The following is a 4,947-nucleotide window of genomic DNA, read 5'->3' on the forward strand; positions in this document are numbered from 1 at the left end:
AACTGACACAACTCTCGGGAAAATGGCTGGGCATTGGGTGCAGCGCATCGACGCGCATGCGCACACCACGCGCATGCGTGGATGGTGCCTTCTTGAAGAACGACGCGTACGCGCCAAGTGCGCCTACGCGTGGAGGGTCATTCTGCTAAAAATTTTCTAAGTTAAAAGCTGCAGAATTCACAGATTCAACCCCCAATCTTCTGACGGACATAACTTTCTCATTTTAAATCGTTTTTCGCCCGTTCTTCGAACGACATAGACATCCCGGATCCAATTTCACTTCTAAACAAGTTTGACACAAAACAGAAATCCACAGTCCAAGTTATGTCCTGTCAAAGTATGCCCATAAACCATGTTTTCACTCAAAACCACAAAGTGCCATTTTCAAAACAAGCCATTTTCAACTCTTTTCAAAATCAACCAAAACATGCCAATGTATTCCTTTTCTTTGAAATCAATCAAAGTATACCAAAATCGACATTAAGCCTCCTCAACTCATACACTAACACCTTACCACAATTCACAAAACCGCAATATAGCCATTTTTACCCATTCCAAACAAATGGCTAAATTACAATCATATTAACATGTCATACATCCTTCCTCCTCCCAATTTCCAATAATACTATTTCCAATCAATCATCATTATACATAATCAATATCATACTCACTATCACATGGTTTCACTCACAAATCAATCTTAATCATTTCTCAAGCATATATCACAACATACATATCTCTCATGCATCATCATACCATCAAGGCATCAATAATTATGATCACGTATATGACCACATAATATATCTCAACCAAAACCAAACATACCTCATCTATACAATTTCACCCAAAATTACCAAATTCCACACTTCAACTCCTCAAACCTTATTAGTCAATAACCAAACCAATCATTCATATATTCATCATCTAAAATTCATCCAATCACTTGTGTCATCATACAATACACACATCAACTTACCTTCCTTACCTCTTTCCGGCATCCGGCCCAAAATTCACGGCCTCCGGCCCAATTTCACAATTTAAATGCATAAACCACAAATCAATACTCATTACCCAATACATCAAATTCTCAATACACCAAGCATACAATGCCACACAATTCTCAACCCAATCATTAATTCAAATTACATACCAACTATGCATATTAACACCAACCATTTACACAATCCAAACTTAATCCTAGGGGCATCTAGCCTAGGAATTCTCATCACACCACACGGTATTTAAATGAAACTTAAATCGTACCTCTTGTAGCCAAACCAATTGAGCCTCTTCTATGGAAGTCTCCACCAACTCTTAGCTCCAAGCCTCACCAAAGCTCCACAAGCAACACCAACTTCCCAATTGTGCATCAAAATCACCAAATACACTAACATAACCAATTTCACATACATACATCAACCTAAGGCTCATAAAAATGACAAATCACAAGGGTTTGACCACTTCTTACCTCAGTCCATATGAAGTAGGGATAGAACCCACTTAGAATCCATGTTGGAGTATCCCTAAACACCCAAAATCACAAGATTTCAACACTAACTACCCAAAAACGTATAACAGTGGAGAATTTCAAAAACTGAGCAGAGATGAATGGAATACTCACCACAAAACTTAGATAGAATTGTAGAAGATGAGAAGAGCGATGCGTCGCTGCAAACGGCTCGTCAATCGGAGCTCCGTAGCTCAAGTTATGGTGGTTTGAAGATCAAAGAGAATTAGGTTTTCTCTCTTCTCTTCTCTCTTCTCCATTTCAGCGCCCCAGCCCTTCCTTTTAGGGTAAAATGAGCTAAAATGCTCATAACTAATGTTTATATATGTTGGGTCTTGGGCCCACTTAGGCCCGGTTCACTTATTTTTGTCCGTTGGCCCAATTTTAGACCAAAACCTTTAAGATTAGCGCTCTAAATCGCACTTCAAATATTTCTACCTCCCTTAATTATAATTCCTCATTTCTTAATCCTATTTACTCATAATCAATTTTCTCAGCTGCAGTACCAGACAGGTCTCAGCCGGTACTGCCGGTCAAAATTTCACTGCGCGCTTTTACGTAGAAAACTATGTCTTCCGACTCGGAAAAATTCACTGAATCCAAATATCATATTTAAATCATCAAATTCCAATTGCCAAATCTTCCAACCATATTCGCTCCTACTTAACTTATTATTCAATTAATTTCAGTTAGACCGGGTATTACAGTATTGACGGTTCACCTTTCACTTCATGCTTCTTTTTCTCAGCTATAGTCACAGTAAAGTGATTCTTTCTTTTTTTTTTTTGGTTATTGGGCATGAAATTCGTCCTTTTGTTGATTGTATCAAGTGTGCTTTGTAAATTAGTAAAATCCAACTTCTTTGATAATGATTTCTTCGTCCGTGTTATCATCAACCACCATCGGGATTGTCTATTCCCGTGATTTATTCATGTTCTATATCCCTTAACAAATTCGTTAGCTACTAAATGGTCAAATACCACATCTCTTCTATACCACTCAACGTTACAATACTTCTTACAAGTACATTGAATTTGTTGTTTGTCCGGTTCTCCCTCAGAGTATGCAAAGTCTAAGAAACTAATAACACCATTGATATACTATTCGCTATACTTCGGTAGATCCATCTAATCCTTCAGCATATTACAAAAAACCTAATCGATAATTATTAAATTTTTTAGAAGGAAAATTTATAAGGGGTCGCAAAGTGAAGATAACAAGAATAGAGGAGGAAGGGTGTTATGAAATATAAGGGAAATGGGTAATGAAAAGGTTCATAGCCTTGTAGTTAGGTTGGGAAATAGTTCCTAGTGTTAGAGGTAATTCGGTAAACATTTTACTAGAAACTCATTGAAGTAAAACAAATAAAGAAAAACAAAGAATTTATAGTACATAAATAATAAGTTAAATTGCAACTTCAAAACTAATAAAACAATCAAGGTGGAGCTACACATGAATTAATAGCATAATCATAAAGTGAAAAGAAAAAGTATGCATTGTACATTACTATGACACGATCAACGTTTTGACAAAATCCACTTGGGAGCTTTAACCAAGAACTTCAATCTGTTTGTTACCAAGTAAAATTCTAAAAGATTAGACTATAATCATATTTAGTCTTGATTTATTTTCATAAATTCTAAACTGATATATTTAAAATGTAAGGAAAAAAGTTAAATGGTAGAGCAACCTGTTGTTGTTACCATAAATAATAATAATGTAATGCAATTTTTTCAATCTAAATTTTTTTTTGATATAATTACCATTTTAGATTTTTTCAATGCAAGTGTCCAATCTCCGAAACTATTTTGGCATATATATAACTCTAATCTATAAGGTTATTTAATTGAAAATGCTACTTTATTTTTTCTTGGTGTCCTATATCCCATGATGTCTCAATTTTTAAAATCTGCTAACTATATATATGATATGTCACCAATTGCATGATTGACAAGCCATAACTTTTCAATTCCACTCCAGCTACTGATTCCTTTAAAATATCTGAATTTTTACATTAATTTGTATGTACAACAGTACAAGAAAGTTAAATACATGCATTGAGTTAAATGGTTCTGAATTACCAGAGAGTGGCTATAATTAACTTAAAACTAATAGGTTAATAATGCTTATGAATACCAAATATACAAGATGAAAAACATTTTGGAACAGAGTTTGTACATGATTAACTCAAGAGTATTCATCCTCTCCATTTAAAATGTACCTTTGAGTTCCAGCAATAGTGATCAAGATGGAGTTCTAGCAATTTCGGAAGGGCTTCGAGTTTAGGCAATAGATCTTCAGCTAGCCTTGACCCAATCAAGCTTAACTTAATAAGATTTTAAGCTTTGGAATCTATTATGGCAATCTCTGTAGAGTCCTGTTCAGGTTAGCATGAGTTCCAAAATGATAAATATTACAAAATATGCAAGGAAAATATAGTGGCATAGTGCATGCATGAAAAACTGAAATTATTTTTTGAACATATAATATGTAAGGAAAATCGGTCAACCTATAAAATCCCATATTAAATGACAAGTGTACAGAACTTACTATATATAATGAAGCATAAAGATATACTCTACATATATGTTAAACAAACAAGAGTACTAGTATATGCATTATTTATTTCTTGTATATTTTTTAATTTTTAACATTTAAAGTAATATTTTTTATCTTTTATATAATAAGAAAAGAAAATTATACTAATGCCTTAAATAAAAATATTTATGAAAGATACTAAAGCAAAACTTGGGAGAGGCTTGGCGGTGGTTCGGTTGATGAATGAACCCACATAGTCTCCACAGCATCTAATAGGGCATAGTTCCTCCTTATTTATAAATAAATGATATAAGGCTTAGCCTATTGGTGGACGAAATTGTGATACAAGAGTTCCAAGCACTGTTAGAGAAGCTTTTTCTTTCCACAACTCCGTTCAACTTAACCAGCAAGTGTACTGGGTCATCCAAGTAATACCTTACGTGAGTAAGGGTTGATCCCACAGAGATTGTTGGTGTGAAGCAAGCTATGGTCACCTTGTAAATCTCAGTTAGGCAGATTAAATTGGTTTATGGTGAGTTCGAAAATTAATAAATAAATAGAAAATAAAAAGGGATAGAAATACTTATGTAAAGCAATAGTGAGAATTTCAGATAAGTGTGTGAAGATGCTGTGCTCCTCTCGTATCTCTATTTTCTTATTACATTCATCCAATCCTTCCTACTCCTTTCCATGGCAAGCTGTATGTAGGGCATCACCGTTGTCAATGGCTACATCCCATCCTCTCAGTGAAAATGTTCCTATGCTCTGTCACAGCACGGCTAATCATCTGTCGGTTCTCAATCCAGGTTGGATTAGAATCCCTTGATTCTTTTGCGTCTATCACTAACGCCCAGCCTTTAGGAGTTTGAAGCTCGTCACAGTCATTCAATCCCGGAATCCTA

This window comes from Arachis duranensis, chromosome 4 (genome assembly GCF_000817695.3).
Source record: "Arachis duranensis cultivar V14167 chromosome 4, aradu.V14167.gnm2.J7QH, whole genome shotgun sequence".
In the NCBI taxonomy this organism is placed as follows: domain Eukaryota; kingdom Viridiplantae; phylum Streptophyta; class Magnoliopsida; order Fabales; family Fabaceae; genus Arachis; species Arachis duranensis.